Source organism: Python bivittatus, unplaced genomic scaffold (assembly GCF_059951505.1).
Source record: "Python bivittatus isolate LINGU-HERP-01145 unplaced genomic scaffold, Pbiv_v1 ctg000080_np1212, whole genome shotgun sequence".
NCBI lineage: Eukaryota > Metazoa > Chordata > Lepidosauria > Squamata > Pythonidae > Python > Python bivittatus.
Genome location: NW_028277035.1, coordinates 70,929,076 through 70,953,384, shown reverse-complemented (window position 1 = coordinate 70,953,384; position 24,309 = coordinate 70,929,076). Strand labels below are relative to the sequence as shown.

General features: G+C 37.2%; 1 long non-coding RNA gene across 9 annotated transcripts in view; it reads right to left on the bottom strand.

The window, feature by feature from the left end:
• Positions 1–24,309, bottom strand: part of LOC148216739 (uncharacterized) — a 153,136-nt gene that overhangs the window by 20,210 nt on the left and 108,617 nt on the right. For all 9 annotated transcript variants that reach the window (XR_015794931.1, XR_015794936.1, XR_015794935.1 and 6 more), the window contains 2 exons: positions 13,536–13,579; positions 1,731–11,355 (listed from right to left, as the gene is read on the bottom strand). This is a non-coding gene — a long non-coding RNA (uncharacterized LOC148216739). The remainder of the gene's footprint in view (positions 1–1,730; positions 11,356–13,535; positions 13,580–24,309) is intronic.

The following is a 24,309-nucleotide window of genomic DNA, read 5'->3' as shown; positions in this document are numbered from 1 at the left end:
GTCTTGAATTATTATTGACACAGAATCTGATGGACTCATAACTGTGTAGGAAAATTCTGTCCTGCACTTTCCTTGTCAGAGGAAAATGTCTTTATTTAGGGCTTCCATTTTGGGGGCTGCAAACATCCAGGTAGCCACTAGATGGAAATCAAATGAGTTTTCTTCCTGACTTTGTTGCCATCTAGTGGCTATCTAGCCCCACTCATATCACCAGAGAATTCACACTATCATGATCATATGATGGAGATTTTTATAGAAAGCAACTCCAGAAGTAACTTCTTCATCAAACTGATGGTCTGTGAAGGAATATGGACCTGGCCTTGGGAATGGGGAAGGAATAAGCAAGCTGTTAAGGAGGGACTTTCAGAAAAGGTTACTTAGTCCTGAGAAAGAGAGCATGAGAAAGAAACTCAAACGAATCCTATTTTAATTTTGTTTGATATGAGATGGGACAGAGAGAAACTCTGACAGGTTTTCAAAATAATGTTACCCTACCCTACAATAAAGAGCATTCCTCAAATGCTTGCTAGGCCTTTTTTTTTTTTTTTTACTTTGCCTACCTCAAAGGACTGACATCAGTCTTGAAACCTTCACCACCATCTCATCAGAAAGGCATCAAATCTTGCCTTCCAGACCTAGAATCTACTGGAATCACCTTCAGAAGGCACACCTTTGCACTGAATTGGACTTGAGAGAAGCTTACAATTTGATCTGAATGAAAGCAGGCCATGAATATTTAATAGCTTTTGACATCCAGCATGGCAAATTTGAATATGCATAACCCCTATGGATTGGTTAATTGTCCTGCAGCTATCTCCACATTCATGAATGAAATATTTTCAATATTTTAGACAAATATGTAGTGGTATACCTGGATGATATATGGATTTTTTTCAGAAGACCCATCTGTACATAAGACTAAATGTCCTAGAATGCCCTTGCAGGCACAAACTATTTTCTAAGGTGGAGAAATGCGCATTTGATTTTCCCCAGTTGGACTATTTGGTTATCAGATCTTTATTAAAGGAATAGAAATCATTTTGCAAAGGGACAATCCATTCTCACATGATAAGCACCTAGAAATTTGAAAGATATTCAATATATTCTGGGTTTTGGCCATTTTTATAGACAATTCATCCCTAATTTTGAAGAACTCACAAAAACACTCAACTTCTGAAAAAAGGACACAAATTTAAATGGTCTGTTCAAGAGCAAGCAACCTTTCAGGACTTGAAATATCTCTTATTCCTAGAACCTGGCTGCCTTATATTCCTCCTACAGGCTCTGTTTACTCAGCAAGGGTTAATTTAACTTAATTTACTCATCACCACCATGCCCAATCTGAAACTATTTAGGAAACAACCTTTTTCATTTCTCACAGCTGATTACAAAATCAGTCAGAAAGCAGATTTTCTCTGTTCATTTTTCTCTCTTCCTTATCTTTTCCTCCTGTTGAAATCCACTGGCAAACTCCTGTTTGCTCTCTCTGTTCACTCACCCAGAGAATAAAGAATTGTCAACTTTACTTCTGCTTGCTGCTGGGGTCAACCATCAGCCTAGTCCAGATAAAGTCAGCAATTTTTATCTCATATGAGTTCCTTTTTTTGATGTCCTAGTCAGGCTCTACTACCAAATATATATATATATATATATATATATAGAGAGAGAGAGAGAGAGAGAGAGAGAGAGAGAGAGAGAGAGAGAGAGAGGTCACAGAAGTTCATATTTACCGCCTTTGAAACTTTAAAACTTTAAAACTGTCTTTATTTCTCCCAGAAATGCTTCTCCAGTTTTGTTTTATTTTGAAAAAGATTCTGCATCGTTGGTGAATAATCTCCTTTCAGTTGGATCACATCTCTTCCTTTTTATGTAGTTTTTGACTCCTATCTATCTTTAATCCCACTAATGCTCTCAGATGTTTCCATCTGGCCACTTGTACAGAGAAAGCATTCCAATGAAATTTCAGTGATGGATGGCCTGGGAATCATAATACACACAGTATCAATAGGACAATTGGCATGCATTCATCAATATTACAAGTTGTAAGAGAAATAAAGGAGGGAAAGCATGCTTTCTTAAAATAAGAACACATGCTGAGACAATTCCAAAGTGATCCATGAAGAAGTCACCTACCATTAAAGCATCTGTATTTAAGGGAGATTTTTCAGTGAACACAAATGTAGGTGACCCAAAGTTCTTGAAAACATCCCTTAAAAAAGGAAGGCTGAAGTAGCAATTCTAAGCTTATTATCAATGTATCAAGAATCTGCCAAAACAGAAAGCATTTTACAGAATTTCTGAGCAGCTGCTATGACTCCCTTACCACCTCTTGCCCAAATAGGCATGTTGCCAGGGCTACTGATGTTTCTTTTCAGTTTCTGCTCCCAACTTCCTTTCTTCCATGCTTACATGTCCATGGTTTTCCCATGCTTCTCTACGTTTCTTCCTTCGTTCTCTGCAGGCTAACCTCTTCCTTCTTTTGAGTCACACATCAACTCATTTTCATTCAAATGTGATACTTTCCAGAGCGTGTATCCGTATGGCATCATCTGAGCTTTCCTTTTCTACTTCCAGCAATTTGAATTTTATCTTCTCACAAGAGGACTGCTCAGCTAAAGCAGCCGGGTAAAGAAAGGCAGAAACAGAAACCTTGACCTACATTCAGTTACTGATATGGGTTTAGAATGAATAAATTATATTTTAAAGGTCTTTCTTTACATACTATTAAAAAAAACCCACAGTAAAATTATAGAGAAACACTAGAAAAATTAAGATCTGGTCACCTTATCCTTAGGACCTAATTCCAAACGCTGATCTGTGATGTATTACTTCAGACTGCTGTTGGGGTCTCTCATAAGAGAGTGAGTTCATCCATACAAAGACATTCCTGGACATTAAAAAAAAAGTTTCTCAGAGACTTCAGTTCTAGTCACCAGAAGTATCCAAACACAGGAACAGATTTAAAATACTTTCCAAGCATTTTCCAAAAATAACTTTTCTAGAGCACACCACGCTTCCAGAATTCTTATACACGTGCGTTATTCTAAAATACTGACATGGAAAAAAGTTGCTATTTTTTTATTTTGATCATCCCACACTTCTGCTTATGCTATAGTGCATTTCAAATCTTAGATCTCAGTAACTGAAGGAACTCCAACATTTCATATGAAAGAAACCCAAGTGCAACACACTGGCCTTTATTAATAGCATCAAATACATAAATGAGTCATAAAACTGCTACAGTTTTGTTATCATACTTTATTTCCACTCTATTTTTAATAATAATTTTTATTAAAGTTTAAAAATACAGAGATAAAAAACTAAGACAAACTAAGAAAAATACAAAAAGAAAAAGTGAAAGAATAAAAAGTGCAAAGGGAAAAGAAGAAAAAAAGGGGGGAAGGAAAAAGAGAAATATATATATAAAGAAAAAAGGATACATAAAGAAATGATTTCCCCCTTCATCAAGACAAGTACAAACAATTTCAGTAACTTATCACCTTTTGTAACATTTCAAGCAAAGGTCTCTTCATCCCGTATCTCATCTTTTATCTGTTAGTAAATAACAAAACCTCATCATTCAATCTTAATCATTAAGAGTCTTAATCATTCAATCGTAGTCCATTAAGAGTTACCAGAAATAACAATATATATAATATTAAACAAGTAAATCAATTTCATTAACTTTACTTTACATCATATTTATCCTTTTCTCTAAAAATATAACAACAAAAATCTCTTCTTCCCATTTCATATATCTATAAGCAAACCTATGAAAGCTTGTTGTTCAAACTTAATTAAAAAAATCCCATTAATAGCTACCAGAAAATCTTAATCTTTAAACCCTTCAAATAATATCCCACAAATTCATTTCTTATCATTTTCTCTTCATCTCCTCTCAGAAATTCCTTCGCAAATTTAACACTCTTTTAATTTTAACTTTATAACCCATCACTTTCTCTGATCATACAACAAAAATCTCTTCTCCCCATATCTTGTCTGATAGCAAATCTTTAAGGCCTCATTATTCAGTTCTGGTCAAGGAAAATCCATTAAAAGCTACTAGAAGAAAAAACATCATATGTTTTAACCTTGATTGAGCAAACCGACTTTATCATCCTTCTTTTTGGTTTTAAAAGCCTTGTTGTTTATTCCTTTTAAGTAACATCCCAAAAGCTGATTTCTTTTCATTCTTTCTTTATCTTTTCTCAGAAACTTTCTACTATATTTATAAAGCTAATCTACATTAGTACAGAGTACGTAGTCCATGTAGTCTGAGAATGCTTTCTCTGAATGGTAGTTGAGTACTCAGGCCAAAATCTGGTTCTTGTGTCACTTTAATAGGAGGAAAAAATGATAATGAAATCCTCCATTTTCATCCAGGTACAAAGCTGCTTGCAACATTACACTGGATGCAACTGCCAAAAGTAACTTTATCATAAATACCATTTTGAATTCCCTCCATGGGGATCCAGAGGGAGGGGAAAGGAGAGTCAAATGACAAAAGGTATCTGGGAATGCAACCTCCATCCCTTTTGTACTTGCATTGTGACCCTGGTGCCCAAAAGTACAAAAGGGATGGAGTTTGTGTTGTTATGTCATGATACTTTCTCATTTTGATTAAATCACATCTTGTTTTGGGTGCCCTGGTTCCCTCCCTTAATTAATTTTCGGAATTGATCTGGCAGTTATGTAAATATGAACATCAACGAGACATAGGATTATGTTACAAATGGGCAAGCAACTTTTGCTTGCTACTCCAGCTGAACTCTCGAAACCTTCCCAACTTACAGTTCTATTGGAAAAAACAGAAGGCACAATTTTCTTTACTGATCACAGTCTTACCCCAACAAGGTTGGGTGCCAGGACAAGCTAAAAGGAGAAGGTTGGTATATAGGATTTCCTGATTTGGGGGGGCATAGTTGACCTGGGCAGGCATGTTGCTCCTTTCCTTACTAGGAATTTATAGTGGAACCTATATTTCTCTCTACACGTACAGTATATGCACATATTACACCCAATTACTTAGATCACAATCTACAGTTCTAATCCAGACTCACATACCTAAAGATACCTTCATTTAAATCATTGGAGAAACCAAAGCAAAAAATAATGGTCAATGCCTAATACGTATTATTTAAGGTTTTGGAGAGTACTCATTGTAAATTATTAGCAATAGGCTTCCTTTCATTTAATGTGTTCTAGTGGAGACTAGATAGGCTTTAATTTAGATTCCTTCAGTGAGCAGGGATTTGATGGCCTAATGGTAATTTCCTATTCTAGGATTCTGGGATTCTATTTTCTTTTCTTCTTCTGAGTTCCCCTCTTTTGCAGAAGACATGTGTATCAGATGGTCGCTATGGATTGGTAGACTATGAAATATATTGAAAAACTCATACATAAAAATTGAAGGCTTGTCTTCTATAATGTCAAGATCTTGAAACTGGTAAACAAACCCAGATCCCTGGATTTTTTTTTCAGTTAGTCTTTGGCAAGGAAATAAATGTTTAACCGCATCATCTGCACTTCACAGAATTGGAATGCTTTGAGGGGGATTTCACAAAGCACCCCAAAAGGGCAGCAGTTGCACCATCTTTCTCTCATTTGACTCTAGCCAAACCTCTCTGGGCATTATTCTACTTAAAATAATTGGATTAACTAAGCTAGGAAAATAAACAGCTTTTTATCTGTAGCATCCCTTGAGATCACAGACAGCTCTGTACCCTTGGGGCAGTATCAGCAGTTAATGATTCTTCATTTCTCCAGCAAGAAGAGGCTTAATTAACAAAAGGCAGTGTTTTGCAGACATGGATTCTTTTTTCTGAGTTAATGGTGCATAGTACTCTCCTGTGGACTTTCTGGATTTTGGATGCAGAATATGGGTATAAAAATGCTGCAAGCTTTCAAATTTACAGAGTCCTCATCATTTGTTGGTTTCTGAGAAGAAGCAAAATTGATCTCATCTACCCAGAGGGTTTATGGCTATTTGCTAGACCAAGATGCTCTAAGGAACTAAGAGTAAGCAAGTAAAGGTTAATAGAATCATAAAGTAATGAATGAGATTCAGGGTTTTTTTAAAAAATTATTAATAAAAGCCCATGAAAATATATAGAAAATAGGGCTAGATTTGCCATATAGTCAGTGGTGCAGTTAAATAATTTTAGACTCTGGACTTCCAGAATTTATAGTGATGATTATTGCTTCACTTGTAGAAAAGGGTAACCAAAATGATCAAGGGGCTGAAGTAGCTCTCCTAGGAGAAACTTTTAAACAATTAGGATTGTATAAAATTATGCATGGTGTGGGAAAAGTGGATAGACCTAGCTTATAATACTGGCAGCTATCCACACTAGAAATTTATAGTGTCACCCAGCCATCACTGTGGTGATTCATCACTAATGTGGATCACCTCCTGGAATCTGAAAACATTCACTGAATTTGAACTAAGAGAGATTCAGAACAGATCAAAGAAAATATTTCTTCATATAGCACATGGTTGAATAAGGCAAATAACAGCTGGAAACATGGATGTCTTTCAAAGGAGATTAGAAAATATGATTGATTGCTCTGTCTGTCTGTCTGTCTGTCTGTCTGTCTGTCTATCTATCTATCTATCTATCTATCTATCTATCTATCTATCTATCTATCTATCAATCATTAGTCAGGAAATCTATATCTTACCTTAGTATCAGAGCTAAGATTTGTTTCCTCTCTTAGGGCTTTGGCTTTCAGAAATGAATTAAGACATTGTTCTTTAATTTGACCTTCTAAATTGCAAGGACTGGTTTCAATGCTCCTTTAATTATTTAATATTGTTTTATTGTCCCATACTTTTATGTCTTGTGCTTTTATTTGTTCTGCTGTAACCATCTGGGTAATTTTTGTGCACCGAGGCATATATGCTATTTGTTACTCATTACTGATTCATTATTTTATTGAAATATTTATAACCACTCTATATCAGTAACTCCCATAACAGGATAAAAATCACTAAAGTGATAAAATGATAAGATAAAACAACACAACACAACAAAATCAGCATAGATAAAAATGAAATGCAAACTGATTTACTTTTACTAAGGCTCAATGGGTTGGGTGAATAGCCTGGTCTTCATGGGAAGCTGTAACAATAAGTAGTGGATCAGAAGCACATTGACAGCCAGTACCATTTTTTGGGAAAAAAAATGTGATTAGAAATGATGAAATGTGGCAGGAATTTCAGTCCTGCATTTTGCACTAACTATAACCTCCATGCTTGAGGTCTGTATGGCCCCAGCTTTGCTATCCTTTCAGAGAGCCTTAAAGACCTGCTCCTCCTACAGGCACTAGGTCAGGAAGATGTGTAAATATGCTATCCAGATGTTGTTAACTGGGTTTGCTTTCCCCCATGGATGTGGATGTTCTTTCTTACTTTTGTTATTTTTATTGTTATTTTACTGTTATTCCTTTTCATCTCATGAGATATAAAGTGAAAAACTAACCCCACACTCACACTAACCCCACTGATGATGTTACCTAGTTGGGTAAGAAAATGTCTGCAAGGAAACAACCAAGCTCAGAGAGCACCAAGAACTCCACAGTTCAACCTTGAGCTACAGATATCCTCCTTTATTGGTGTGAAAAAGTGTATTAGTCATCAATATAATATTCTCCACTTGATGCTAGGCTAATTTTATACCATATCTTCATTCTGTTGTCCAAGAACTGGCCTTTTTCTCTGAAAAAAGTGTATGACACTGTAACAGTCATATGTGTGAGGACCGATAGTAAGCCCCTTTTTTCAGCACCATCATAACTTTGAACGGTTGCTAAATGAATGGTCATAAGTCAAGGACTACCTGTATTCATTGCAGGAAAGGCTTAGTGCTACACAGGAAATCAGTAAAAGCAACATGAAATCTTCCTTGGACAAGTCATATTAATATACTCCTTGCAATCTGCAAAAACATTTGTGAAGGATATATTATATAACACATATTCACAACATCAATTACTCTAAAATTGCAATATTCCTCAGGGACTGAAATGATGATCTCTGTAATGGGAAACAAACTAGTACAGCAGGCAGGAATCTTTTCTCTCTGCTGCAGGCTAATAATGCAAGCTTATCCTCATATTGTTCAGCAGTGCAGGAAAAAGCTTTGATTCCACCTTCTCACACCTAACATTTGGAATCTGCCAAATTGTCAGTATGCTGCTAAATGCATAGCTTTTTTTTAACAAGGGTCTGTGATACTATCTGCTCAAAATACTCCTCAATGATCATTGTTTTTCATCAATATTAATGTTTTCTCCCTATAGCAGTCTTATGACACATTAATCCTCATTATCCTGTTCTTTAGAGCAAAAAGACTTCTGTGATAACCACGTAGGAGCTCAGTAATTACACATTTGGTGCCTGCACATTATCTTCTCCTTGGCACAATGCTTAATATCTTGTTCATGACTGAAATGATATATCGAATATAAATATACAGTAAGAAGTAGATCCCAGTTATGCAGTGATTTCATTACTGGCCTATGAATATTAATTCTTTATAAGTGCAATGCTCTGCTTTATAGGAACTTGATTGCACTGTAGACTACATTGGCAAAGATTAACCATATTTGCCCTAATTGGAATAGGCAAAACTCTTGTGTTAACCAAGTAAGATGGCTTTTTGTTAACATAGAAACAGCACAATTCTAGCTACTCTCTGCCATTAGTACCACTGGCAACTCAAAGAACGGGAAATTATTGAATGTTTGTGATAGCCCACTCTTTCCAACTTAATGCCTACCAGATGTGTTAGACTTGAACTCTCAGTGCTTCTAGACATAATTGCCCAGAATTTCAGCTCTTAAACTTGAAGACATCTGGAAGACACATGATTAGAGAAGACTAGTCTAGTTTCTTTCCAAACAGTGTTTTTAAATTTATTATTCCCAAAGGTGATAGCATACAAATACTTTTATTTCCTACCTCGCAAGACAAGTAATATCAATAGTCCTTCTTTCATTCTGGAATACATTAGAAATGCTATAGTGTAAAAGGATTTATATAGGTATGTATCATGTGTACATATTTCCTCACCCACATGTATATCCCTTAGTTTGACTAGAATAATTATTTCCAGCAGTAGTAAAACACATGGCTATCAAGAACTGCAGAATTTATCAAGATCAATACACTGAGAAAGCTGCCCTAAATAGCCAAAAAGCTATTGATTGTCGCTGTCGGTTTATTTTAATTCCAGCCAGACTCTTAACCAGCACCATTTTGCTATCCGAGGCAAAAGACAAGCTGCCCCTCCCATTCTATGTATGGCCCATACTACCAATTAAATTTTACTTTATCTTGGGCAACAGACCAGAACATCTGGGTGAATTGGTCTTATGTGGGATGGACGCAGGGCAGTCTAAGTGAAGCACACAGCTCTGCCTTTCAGTATCTCACTGCTGCTCTTCGTTTGCCAGCATCTGCTATCTCACACTGTCTAATGCTGTGATATATTTTCACTTTCTTCTTCAGAAAGAAAATTCACCACCACTACTTCTATTTTCCATGGATGCTAACGTTTGTGTGTGTGTAAAACTCAGCTGCTGTCACCAATTAAATACCATCACTGAGAAATATCTTCCCAGCCAGCAAAAATAATTCAGCTTAACTTTTTGGGAAACCCTGACTACATCTGAAGCTTCTCTTTCCTTTGTCAAGAGAGAATGGCAAATATATTCAAGCTGTTAAGATAAATGTCTTTTTTTCCCCAACAATGTCAGTGCAGCAAGTAGATAAGTGTATAAACAGGGATATAATACAGAAATAACTGTTTTTGGGTTCTAGATGCTTTTTGCAGATAATTTCATAGAATAGCTTCTCCATGGGAATTAGAAATTCAGAGTCTGTGCTTAAAAGGAAACACATGGGTTATGTGCAAGAGTAAATTGGTTATATTCAGTTACAGTATTATATCCACAACATAAGCAAATGTAACTCTTCCAAAATCACAGTGAAGTACTAGTTATACTAGTCATACTAATTTTCCCTTAGCTAGATTTGGTTTAGAAATGATTGTAAATAGTTTTATAGGCAACTTGCAAATATCTTTGGTTGCAATCAAACTTGGTAGACAATGTAAGGCTGCTATAGCAAAAATAGCAACCCCAATGTAGCTTCTCTGTGTAAAATTCATGCATAAAACGTCATAATTACACAAAATATGTCTTCACTCTTGTTCCACTTCACTGGCTACAGTTTGCAAGCATGGAAAAACTTGTTGCCAATAGTGCCACACCACCAGGACCCAGCTGGAAAGCAGCAGTGAAAGCATGTTGAGGTATAGTCAAGTGCTGAAAATTACAGTAGCATCAGACTATTTTAAGAGAAACAATTATTTAAAAGGTAAATGTCAAACAATTGAACCGATCAAATGCTTCTGTGAGCACTTACTTATAATAGACTGAACCTGTTGCCTTAATCTTCATTAAGTAAGGAGCTTTAGCATTAACATCTGATTGATTCAGTTGCCTGTTTTGTATCCTTTAAATAATTTGAAATAAAGAAGCAGGTTGCCCATGCATTTTTGGTTCAGTTTCTACTCAACTCACAGTGTCACTCATCACCATCCACAGAATGCTCTCTATCTTTCCTTCCTTCCTTCCCATCTAATAGGTACTTGAAATGAATACCAACTAGTATCAGCAAGCCTGGGTTTATCCATACTCCAGTAAATCTGCCTAAATTTAATTAAATTAATTACTGCTATGGTGACTGAGAATACTCCAGCTTATCTCAGGTCTTTAGGTTACGGAAGACTGTACTAGATCTATAATTATCAATGGACACTCAAGTATTCTCTGGACCTAGTACTGCCTTTTTCACCTCCTTGATTTGTCGGCTATAGTTGTTCCTGGAAGGGATACTCTATCCATATAAAAATCAATGCACTATGATAGCCTTAAGTTTGTACTAATCTTAAATTTAATCTTAAGTTTAATAATAGCTTTAAGTTTGTACTAATAAAGTTTGTAAACAGGGAGGCTCTCTGGATCATCTTGAGGCATTATGGATGCCCAAGAAAATTCATAAAGTTGATTCAGCTACTCCATGATGGAAAGACAGGACAGATTCTTTACAGTGGTGATACATCAGCTGTATTTGCCAGTGGGGTAAAACAGGGTTGTGTACTCACCCCAGTCTTGTTCAATCTGTTCTTCGCTTGCATGTTGTCACATGCTGTCCAGGATCTGAAGGAGGGAGTATACATCAGGTACCGACTGAACGGCTTTCTCCTTGACCTTTGCCACTTGAATGCACAGACAAAGTGCCTCCACAGAGTCATCCAAGAAACTCTCTTTGCTGATGTCTGTGCACTCCTGGAGCACAAAGACAAGTGATCTACAGTTGATGCTGAGCAAATTCTCAGATGCTGCTATACTCTTCAGCCTGACTATCAGTCTGAACAAGACTGAAGTACTTTACCAGCCTGTGCCAAATACCAACCACATAGAACCAAAAAACACTGTTGACAACACCCAGCTGACAAATGTAAACAGCTTCAAATATTTGGAAAGCATCACCTCAAGCTATGGGTCTTTGGACAAAGATATTGACTCCAGGATCAGTGGGGCAGCTGCGTACTACAGTGCTCAATCAATACAACATCCATATCTCCACAAAGCTGAAAGTCTGCAGAGCTGTATTTATCCCTTCTCTCCTATATGGATGTGAGTCCTGTATTATGTACTGAAGACACATCAAACAACTGGAGAAATTTCACATGAACAGTCTCTACTCCATCCTCAGCATTTGTTGGCAAGTCCCTGTCTCCAATCTGGAGGTCTTGAATCATGCAGAGTCCACCAGCATCGAGTCCCTGATTATCAGAGCCCAGATGCAGTGGGTGGGACACGTCACTAGAATGGATGACTATGCCTCGTCAGTTGCTCTATAGTGTACTGGAGTTTGGGAAGAGACCTTGAGAATGACCACGCAAGCGCTACAAAGTTGCTATGAAAGAAACCCTATGCCACTGTGGCATCTAGTCAAGGGAACTAGAAGCTGGGGCTGCTGACAGAACCTGCTGTCAAGCCCTGTGCTATGAAGCCTCCACTGCTTTGAAGACAGGTGCCACCAAAAACTGATAGAAAACCGAGAGCAGCGTCACAGAATAACACCCACAGTTACTACAACAAGGGACTTCCAGTGCTAGATGCTACTCTTCTAGACTGGGATTGCAGAGCCACCTCTGTGTCCACAGATGAACTGCACAACAGCGTGTCTTATTCAAACCTGAAGGACTACTGTGTATAATCTGCATGTACTCAGTCAGTGCAAAGTATTATTGCTATGTTGCTCAATACTTACACTTATTGTAAAGGATCTTCACTGACTGCTATATACCACTGAGTAAAATTCGCTGTATTTAGACTAGCATATAACATTTTAGACTAGATTCGAAGATTCCCTTATCCCATATGTACCTGCCTGGCCATTACGTTTGAGTAAGGATGGTCTCTTAATGGTGCTATATTTGTTAGACATTGGCTGGGTGGCAACCTGAGAGAAGGAGTTCCCAGTTATGGAATGTCTTTCCTGTTTAGTCAGGGTGGTGCTAAATCTTATTAGCTTTCAGTTTCAGTTAAAGATCTACCTGTTCATTCACACTTTCAGCTGAATTTTTGCTTCTGTGTCATTTATGGTGCTGCTGCAGTTGTTATGTCCTGCTTTATAGTTCATAATTTGTAATTTTGACTGGTTTTATTGGGCCTTGCTTTCTGACTACAAATGACTTCTGACTGCTTTTAATAAAAGTGGGCTAAAATGCATATAAATAAGCAAACATTTTGGGGTGTACTTGTTATATCAAAATAAGACATATGATAGACATTACCCTGGTTCCTCCCATTTTTAGCTTAGGTAAGAAGTAAAGTTGGAGGTCATGCAGTGGTTGGATTCACATATTACTTTACCTTTTGTTTTGGTTCAGCCTGATGTGTCAACCTTGTCACTGGAGCTGGTAAACCATTATTTTTTTTATTTTATTAATATACACCGTAAAGATCTCATCCTCCTGGTATGTACTGTATACACCATGGTTTTTGGTTTAACATTATGGGTGAACCAGGTCATTTTAACTTGATTCACAAACTATGGTTAAAATAAATAGAAGGTTAGTGTGATATCTGAATCTAGCAACTGAGTTGTTTATACAACCCTTACAGAAATGATTGTGCTTTTCTTCAAACCAGCTCATTAATAAGGAGGGAGACTTTTTGAAAAACCTTCGTGCATCTTGAATTTAACATAGGCTGAAAAGAGGAAAAGGGCAATAACAATGCCATGTTTATTCTCACTTTTTGCAGCAGCTTGCTAGAAATTGCCCTTCACCTACATTCCCCCAACAGCTATCTCTATTGATGCAAAAAAAAAAGATTGTCTTGAAAAACCAGAATAAAATGCTTGTTATGCAGAGTACTCTGCAATCAAGGTTATTCTGATAACTTTGTCTATGAAAATTATAACATAATCACCAAGCATGGGAGTCAACACTTACAGTCAAGGCTTGAATTCTGTCTGAAGGATAATATCTCTCCTGCTCTGTGAGGGGAAAGGGAGGAGAATTCTTAGTAAATTCCAAACCCACCCTATATGTAAAAATGTACACATGTACACATGTATAAATGTATATATGTGACCATATGACTTTCTCACACACACAGACACATCATAATAAGTTTAAATGTTGTACAGTTGGTTTTGATTATGTGCCATCAAGTCGGAGTTGACTCTTAGTTGACCACATAGACTTTCTCCACAATGATCTGTCCCCAACCTAGTCCTTCAAGTCTTCCAAGGGTTCACCCATCACCATGGTAACTGAGTTCACCATCTTGCTGCTGGCTGTCCTTTTCTTTTTCTTTCTACCTTTCCCAGCTTAGGAAAGGTAGAATAATAATAGCTAATACTATTAATATCTCCAGAGAGTTAGGTCTTTGCATAATGTGTCCACAATATGACAATTTGAGCCTGGTCATTTGTGTCTTGAGTGAGAACTCTGGATCACTTTGTTCTATGATCCATTTGTTTGTTTTCTTGGCTGTCTGTGGTGTTCTTCAGAGTCTTCTCCAACACCAATACTCTGCTGCCTGATATAGGTAAATCCTTGCTTTAACTGGGCAGCTGGGATGACTTTCACACCTTGGGTGACCCTGCTAGAAGTACATACTCTTGGCATACACTCCCAGCATTCTTTGCTCAACCCTCTCAGTAACCCCCACCTGCCACAGTGACACAGCTTTTCATTATAGTTGGGTTTCTTCTTCAGGAACTTTTCATTCCTAGAAAACTATTTTTCGCAAGTTTTTCAATTTTAAAGAAATTGCCAGTGCAGAAAATTGTACAATGCATAATTGAAGAACAATCTACAATTGTTCATGTGCACAAAATCTGGAATTGAAGCCTTTATTTGTTTATTTAATTTGTACGCTGCCTGACTCCCAGTGACTCTGGGTTGTTCACAAAGCAAAAGAAGAGAAAAATAACACAACAACAATAAAGACAAAGAAATAAAAATGGCAAAATCCAGGCAACAATATGAGAGATATGCCTACATTACTCAGAAAGGGCTCTAACCACCCTAACAATAGCCTGGGTGAAGAGCCAGGTTTTCAAGGCCCTCTGAAAGATATCAGTTTATAAGAGAAAGATAAGTGAAAAACGGATCAAAAGCAGAATGAACTTATCAAGACTGACAATCCTAGGAAAAAAGGTATGCCTTCATTTAAAAAAAAAAAAAAAAAAACCTATTAGCTGAAATTAACACATGGATAGAGTTCTGTGATCCTACAGAATGAGAAAACATTTGTGAAGAAAATGTGGACTAATCAGTTATTGTTGCTATCCTTTTTTGCTATGTATGTATGCATTATTTCATGGTTATATTTAAACATAATCAGAACTATGGCAACAGAACAATATTATTTTTTATTTTGTTAAAGTTAACTTATTAACATTAAATATTAACTTTGTTAACTTATAGAGAACCGTGAACTGGTTTAAATTAATACTGAATTATGGATAATAATTTTGAGTGAAGCTAAAGCCATAACTATCTGGTACAAACTATGATGATGAAAAAATGACAAAATATGTTTGTCATTGCCACCTTCTGATTTTTTTTTTTAATTTCCCACACTAAGAATTTTTTAAAAAAACAGCAGAAGGCAGTAATAGAAAAGTACTTCCATAAAGTTGCCAAGAAATCTAAGGTCTAACCCTAATCCATGGTCAGCAAGATATTCTACTTTAACTTAAAAAAACTGCAACAAAATGGTGTTCTTTCCAAGAAACACAAGGGTATCTAAAGGAGCCCCTCCTTCCTGTAAGACAGATAAGTCCAGGATCTGAAGTTATCTAACTGTATCATTGGAACTGAGGTAGTTCTTCACAGGCAATAGAGGAGAAAGGAACATTCTGAGGACAGTGGAAAAGCAGCATTCATTGGTGATTCAAAGCCTTTTTTAGACCTTTAAGTGTCCCCAATAAAGAATAACTGCAGACATATTGATTTTCTTTCTATTGTTGAAATAAATTGTCCAACACCATCAATGGGGTGTGGGTGTGTGTGAATATTTTGTGTGGCTCCTTATGTAAATGGGTGCAATGCACCCCTATTTTTTTCTGCTTTCAGAAAAGTAATCAAGAAAGGTAGAGCATAAATCATATAAACAAATGAAGGATGGATAGACAGAAAGACAGACAGATAGCAGACAACCCACAACTACATTTAGAACCCATTCCCATATTGGTGTTGGCAAACTGTAGGAAAACAATATTCCTCTGCCATGATTTTCCATCTCCCATTCCCCCCAACACACATTTTGTCCCTGAGCAACATACTCTGTAAAAAGTTCTCTTACATGTAAGTTCATTAAAATGTAAAGACCATGCCCAGTCAGTATGATTGTGTTCAGAAAGTAAATGAAAATTTACTTTTTTGCATTGTACTTTGGTTGTAACACTTAGTGAAATATTCCAGTTAAAGCTTTCACTGTTCATTGCCATGAGCAGCAATGATCACATTGGCTACTAGCAAACATGGGACATGTTGTTAGCAGTATTATTGGCAATAATAGATATAAAAATTGGTGTGCAAATCTGTGCAATCCAAGCATGATATTCTGCCATGAAAATAATTTTTAAATGATATTCCACAGTTTAGCAAATGATAAATATACATACTGGTTGAAATGTCAAACTTGAACCTACAATATATGCTGAGGTTCAGCTATGTAGAAATACTTCACCATTTTTGCAGCCACCAGATTTCTCCAGGGAGTGGGAAAATTGGTCCACATTTCTCAGGGGCAGGGCTCACCATTAGCAGCAGCAATAAAAAGCTTTTTTTTTCCCCCTAGAGTTTTGTGTCATTATTTTGCAATTTCTATAGTGCATAAACCTAGTGCCATTCAAAGATAAAGACAGAAAGGTCGGTGGAGTGCTCTCTGAACTTGGTTGTTTGTTTGAAGATGTTTCATTACCCAACTAGGTAACATCATCAGTGCGAGTGAGTGTGGGGTTTTCTCCCTGTTTATATACAGTAGCTTGCCTTAGCCTTAGCTTTATCAGAGATAAACCACATTTGCATACCATTCAAAAGAGACAATAAAAAAGCTAAGAAGGAAACAAAAGACCAGAACACATCCTCTCCAGCAGCCAACCCCCAGATAAGCAGGGATTAACACCAGGCTAACAATCAAACAGAAAGCAATCAAGGAACTACTAAGGAGAAAACCACACCCCACCATAATTGGCAGTGCAAGCTACTGTAAATGAACAGGAAACTAACCCCACACTCACTCACACTGATGATGTTACCTAGTTGATTAATGAAGCATCTGCAAGCAAACAACCAAGCTCAGAGAGCACTAAGAACTCCACAGTTCAGCCCTGAGCTATGTATATTCTCTACTATGAGAAAGGTTATCATGTTGGTTGTCATGAATAAATGGAGAAACATTACAGAAAGTTCTATAAAATGCCCTTTTGTGGGAAGGTGGCAAATACCAATTGGAGAAAAATACTTACAACTTACTGATATTTTGTTGTTGTTGTTGACAGAGGGCAGAATAAGCCTGGTATGAACACATACCATATACCTCTGAAGCAAAAAGTTTACAGCAAGCTGTTTGAGTCAATTGAAGCAAATCCAAGAGGATTTAATCTATTGGTTTAATACAAAACTACAAAAAATTCAGACCAACACAAGGCATTTGTTATATTAACAAATCAACATTGCCAGAAAAACTCAGAGAAATCCATAACTGTTTATAAAAGCCCCATCAGATTTATTCCTATCCTCTGAAAGCTCTCCTGCCTTTAACAGGCTACCTGTCTACGCTTTTTGCTGAATATCTTCAAGACTTCATAAAGTGATTCCATGTCTATCTTGATAATCTGAACGATATAAGAGGTATTCCTATTTAATTTGCATCTGTTTTATTGTACTTACAGCTCTTGATATCATACCCTATTCTAAGAACCAGTATGAGCAACTATTCTTTCAGTTCTTTTTGCATTGTTTTAAAATACTTGCAAACAAATATAAATAATAATTGCTAGTGTTGGGGACAACTAATATTCTCCTGAAATACGTGATGCTGAAGGGCATATTAGGCACAGCAGGCAAACTGAAGCTCTCTGATGATCCTGGAGGGAAGGAGACAGGTAACAAAAACCAGTTTGTTGTCTTTTTGATGGTGTGAAGGAAGTCAATATAGGTGTACAATAAAAGGCCCAGTTATGTTAGAAGATGCCAGTATCAGGAGAAAGGATGGGCTTGGAGTCTCCTTAGAAGAGCAGAATGTAGAAACTCCAGGTCAGCTTATAGTAAGGTCAACTGATGTTGTTATTAGATCCTACATTTCTGCAGTAAAGGTTGGGTTATAATTTATACTGCTTTTGTAAGTCCTATGTATCATTTCCAGAGGGTATCTAACCTGTAACCTTGTGGGTCTTGAAGCTCTATTGTATTCCTTTGATGAGGAGCCCAGTGATGACTGTAGCTAGGCATGCCAATACAAGATATTAGTTGCACTGATATCCAAATGCTTTGGTTCCTTACTTAAGTGGATATTTTTCCCACAATACTAGGATCAACTTTTTTTTTTTTTTTTACTTTTGAGTTAGACCTGACTCCTGGCAGCTACATGAACAAGTTACCCAGCCAGCATTTTCTGAAATAGTTTTATTGGCTTTTTTTTTTTTTTTGAGACCTGAAAGAAAGTTGGCTGAAGGTCACCAAACCGGCTTTTGTGCCTAAGCCACAAAACTAGAACTGAGGTTTCCCCACTGTTAGTCCAGCACCTTTTTTAAATTGATTTTTTATTTTAAAATAATAATAGAAAGAAAAAAAACCAACCACTAAAATAATTATAATGCAAATACATACATTCTCAAAAAAAGAAACAACACATAAAGGGTTGTTTTTAAAAAGGGTGAGAAAAGAAGAAAAAACAATAGTAGGTTTTTTAGTTTTAAAGGATTTAACAAGTTGTTCTAATATCTCGGGTGTCTCCAAAACTGAAAATGCTGCTGGTCCAAACAAAGGTGTTAACAAATGTTGTAGTTGTAAATATTGCCATTGCACTACATCTGATAGCTGATATTTCTCCCTTAACACAGCGAGTCCAACACCTTAATTACTAGACCAACTAGCTTTAGGACTAACATTACCAATATCTTAATTTAAAATGTCAGTGGTGTGCCCCTAGGTCACAAAAGAAAAAAATGTATTTCCAGATGTATTGCATTCCAGTTACCTTCATTCCTCAACATTAGCCCTGGTGGCTGGCACTGAGAGGAATTGAAGTCCAACAGTTCTGAAGTACTACATTTCCCATCCACTTTTATGAATTCCTAATAAGAATTTCTGGTAAGATTGGGCAGAATGGGTATGGTTCAGGTGTCTTTGGAAAGGCAGCATCATCTGTCGGGAGCGAAGAAGTGTACCTTTTCTGTCATAGTGCCTGCTCTCTAGAACATCATCCCCCCAGAGACCCATAAGGATTCCTCCCTGGCTGCTCTCCTAGGCCTTGGGGCAAGGTGATGGTTGAACTCTTGTAGGATATTCTGTTTGTTATAGAAAGTTTGCCTTCTGGATGCTTATAACCCGTATCTCTTTTTATTGTTCCTACTTTTTAAATGTGTATGTTTGGAATAGGGTAGCCTCTAAATTATATTAAATAGAAAAACAGACTTGGCCAGTTCCAACTTGATACTCCTCTCATGTACTTTTCTAGTTGAATGCAAGTAGAACCACATCCATCAGAATTGTCTCCTCTTCACATGAGAACCACTTATGTTTTAACAAATGTCTTTTGTTTCAAGAACCATGGTGTGATGTGTCTTTTTATAAGCCTTCATTTTGGTAATTTCCCACATGTTGTAGGAACTAAAATATACTAAAACAATTCTTTTGCCTCCATGGCCTGGTTTGTATGGGTTTTGTGTACTTCATCTTTGATTTGTGTCCATTTGTACGTTCACCTAAATACATGGTACAAGATGTAGATATACGGCACAAGTTATACGCACACAGATTGATACATGCACGCACACATAAACCAAATGGTTATAAATCTATTGATATAGATATCCAAACCTGGCAAAACCACACCTGGAATATTGTGTTCAGGTCTGCTTGCCACAATAAAGAAGGATGCTGAGGAATTGGAAAGAAGGCAGAGAAGAGTAATGAAGATGGTTAAAGGCTTGGAAGCTAAATCCTATGAAGAACAGTTAAAAGAATTGGGTTTGTTTAACCTAAAGACGAGAACGCTGAAGGGAAACATGATAGGAGACTTCAAATACTTGTAGGGCTGTCACAGGGAAAGGAGTATTTTCTATAGTGCTGGAAAGTAGGACAAGAACCAGTGGGTGGAAGTTTTATACAGGGAGATCTTAACTTGAAATAAGGAGAAATATCCTCATTGTAAGAGTTATTAAGCAATGGAGCAGCTTGTCTCTTGGTCTTGGTTACGCCATCACTGGAGGTTTTCAAACAAAAGTTGGACAGCCATTCATTTGGAATAGGATGCAGGTTCCTGCCCTTTGCAAGACTAGAAGGCCCTCAAAGTACCTTCCTTCCAATCCTATTATTCTATGAATGAATGAATGAATGAATGAATGAATGAATGAATGAATGAATATGTATGAATGTGATAAGTACCTCCAATAAGACCAGCTGCAGAAGTCCCCATAGAAATCAGGCAAGCAACTGTAACCTAATAATTTTCCCCTCTAACAAAGGGGACTAGGGGATTTTTGGCTAAATTGTTAGGTAAACACAACTTTCATTCCCCTCGAGATTCACTAGGTAGGAATGAACTTGCAAGAGACTTTTGCTGACTGTCTACCTGGGAGCAGGACTGGCTGGTGGGAAGGAGGCAAGGCCCACTCCAGGTTGTGGAATAAGATATTACCAGGATTTAGGAAAGAATCAGTCTAGGCACACTTCTAGGACCAGTAAGAGAATTGGCTTGTTTTCTCTTATTCTGTACGTGTTTAAGCCTTGCCTAATTCCTTTCACAGCTATAGTCCCATGAAGCTGAATTTTCATTTTGAATTAGCTTACCTATTTTTCCTTGGTCTACAGTCACTGTTTGAATTCAATCCTTTTTTTCCTAAAAGCAACACCTATTTTTATTTTTCTTGTTGTTTGTTTTCTAATAAAGTAAGTATTATTCCAAACAGGCATATCTGATGCCAGTTTTCATTTTGGGAGTTGTAATTTGTAACATACCTCAGACAGACCTAGCCTCTGACTGCAGACTGACTACCAGGCGCTGGGCTTAAATTGGCCTTCTGTTGTTGTTGCTGCTGTTAGCAGAAAGGGAACAAGATTTTTCCCTTCCCTTTTAGCTTTCCCTGGTTCCAGGGAGTAAAAATAAAGAAGGCAGCAGTGACTGCCAGTGAAAATAATACACAAATTTATGTAATAAATAAATAAACCCAGCTCCATTCACCCCAGGCTGTCCTGCTTGGGAGTTAATTGGTCTGGTGGAGTACTTTACCATAACATAACTATCTAGTAATGCTGGTAATTACATGATGATACACAGAAAAAAAATGAACTACCTTGAAGCTGAAGAAGGATGAAAGCTTTATCTGTGATCCAGGATAGCTATTTCATATATGAAATAAATGCGAACTATTTCTATTGCTTGTACTCTGAGACTCAAGAGGAATAGCACAGTGCTGGATAGGCTCTAGACCAGGAAATCTTGCTCTATTCTGGCTTTACTGATTATACATAGCATTTCCTACAAACCTTCTTGTTTCCTGCATATGTTTATTCTAAGAAACATCTTAGAATATGATAAATAAGATTACCAGGAAGGATAATTCTGCACTGAATGCTGAGTACTGAGTAGCCTGATCTTGCTACACTTGCAAAGATGTGCAGCATACACATCATTCTATGCTTACAGACCAGCTACAGGGGGTGCAGAATGTGTATATCCCAAAGTTGTGTAAGTGTAACAAAGCACAGTGTAGCAAAGGACCTGAGATATTACAGAACTGTTTCCCAACGGGTGCCTCAAGCAATGAAAACATTAAGTGTGCTGTAATCCAATTTCCTGTTCTTATTAGTTGCATCGTCTTATACTCATTCCTGCTTAAAATTTCATTGTTAAATTGTGATTCAATCTCTTTCACCACCATCACTACGAAATGAACTGAAGTTTAAGTTCAGGGACAACAGAAAATGTGGTGGCTGAGCACTTAGAATTAGACTGGATTCTAGTTCTAGAATTCGAAGAAATAAGTGACTATTGTGTGTCTTAGGTAGCACAGCTTGCTACCTCTTCTCTTGATGGCAATGACACTTGAATTAATAGATAATCTGTGGGAAAGTAAGCCTTTATAAAGATGTCAAACTTCCTCCTATGGAAGTTACATACCTTAAGGTGCCCTTCTTACATTAGGGAAGCTCCAGTGGTTCTCTTCACATATTCAGGACACATGTGAGAGGCATCTAGGTTAAAGCTGTGGTAGCTGGAGTTCTTGGCTATCTGACCCTTCATTTGATGAGCAGCAGAAGTGCCCCTATATTCTTCCTGATGTACCAATGTAGAGATCTTCCACCAAAAAAGAGACTGTGGGGCCAATCAGTAATCCTCTTCTGTATGGAGAAACTAGGCATGCATGCTTAGAATTCTTCTTCATGCTCTTAAAACATGAAACTAGTAGGTTGTTATGCATATTGACAGCCATGCTTTGAGTATTTGAAGAGGTTTGCACTCACCAGTCATCTCGGTGATGAGAAATCTCCTTCAAAATGCTATGTTGTTTTAGGGTATGAGCCTTCCTGTGGACTGAGTTGATTCCCCTGAGACATACCAAAATAAGTTTGCAACTACAAAGAACCCTGGAGGAACCAGATTATTTGGATGCTTTTTGGTCTGGTTTCAGGCCTGAACATGATACTGAAACCATATTGATAACTCTTATGGATAACTTGTGGGATGGGGTAGTACAATTCTCCCAGTCCTGCCAGATATCTCAGCAGCTTTTGACACCATCACTCATGCTATCCTACTGCACCACCTCCAAGGATTAGGAGTGGGAGGCACTCTTTTACAGTAGTTCTCCTCTTTCCTGAAGTTAGAGTTGGAGATGGGGGAGCTTGTGCCCTAGACCCTCTGTAGGGTGGTGCCACAGGATTCTTGTCCCATACTGTTCAACATGTTTATGAGGCTGCTAGGTGAGGTTACCTGTTGGTATGGGATTAGGACATCTTGACCCCAGACTGAATAGGAGATGTGATAGAGCTGGGTGCCTGGAAGCTATTAGGGTCCAGATGGGGAAGGATAAGCTCAAACTCAATCCTATCATGATGGAGTGGCTATTAGTAAAGAAGACCTCTGACTTCAAGGACATAACATCTTTGGTTCTGGACAAGGTTGCACTTCCCTGTGAAAAAGTGGCATGTAATTTAAAAGTCTTTTTGGATTCACAACTTCTGCTCAAAGAGCTGGTGGCAGCTATGGCAAATAGGGCTTTTGCACAACCACATCTGATACCCCAGTTACAACTGTTCCTGGACCAGAAGGCTCTACGTACCATTACTCATGCCTTAGTCACCATTTCTTTGGAGTATTGAAACTTACTCTACCTGGGAATGCTCTTGAATCCGATCCAGAAGCCTCAACTATAGAACAAAGCTGCTCAAATAATGGTGGGAGTTCCAAAATGCCAAAATTTAAGAAAGCTGTAGGAGGGAATCTAGGATCAGTTAGAACCTCCACCTCAGACTGTGGTTGGATGTTTTTTTCTCACTGGGCTTTATTTTCTTCTTTGGTTATTTTTGTGGCTATTATTTTGCATTATTTCTTCATTTTATTATACTGTTGTATTTCAGCCCTTTTACTACAAGATGAAATTGTTAGCTTCTCAGAGACTTGCAGGATTGCAGACATTATAAGCCCCAGGAAGGGAGGGAAGGAGAGAGAGAGGATAGTCAAGGCCAAGCTGTAATGATATGTTTGCTGAAGTTACAACTAAGTTTTCATTACAGCCGTAACAGAAGTGAAAAACAGCGACTGGTGTTAAATCACACCTTCCCTGTAGAGCCCTACAACAATTATTTTATTTTATTTATAAAATGTATAGATGACTTCAGTCTGAAAAGATTCTAAGCAGTATACATATGAGCAACAGTAATAATATTCCAAATGCAGCACCAAACACTATAAACAAGCATTACACATTATAATCATTACAACATTAAACAAAGCTTACATGTGGCTGACCTCATAATGTTGAGTGCTTTGTCACATATCATGCATTATTGCCAATAGAAAGTGGAGTCTGAGTATTGATCAATTATTTTAAATATTATGAAGAAACTGAGGATGGACAGAAATTATTAAATACTGTATATATTTGTTGCATTTGGCAATGCCTTAATATAAATTATATTCAGACTTAAGTTTAGGAAGAAAATTTACCTTTTACTTAGTGTTCCCAGAGTAAAATAAAAATTAATTCTGCTGTGATTCCACTGATTAAAATCTTGGTTAGCTGCCAAGTGAAAAAAACTTACAAAGCCTGTGAAGCTATCAGTCTCATTATATGTTTGAGAATTAGAATGGCTTTGCCCATAAAATGTTGACCTCATAACTATTCTTTTGTGAAAGTACCTCTCATGGACAACCATTCTTTTTTCCTTTGTGAGGACAATTACACAAACAGCATAGATGCACAATCCAGGATAGGGAGATTCAGATCAATATAAACCTAGCCTTTTTTTTTTTACATTTTTT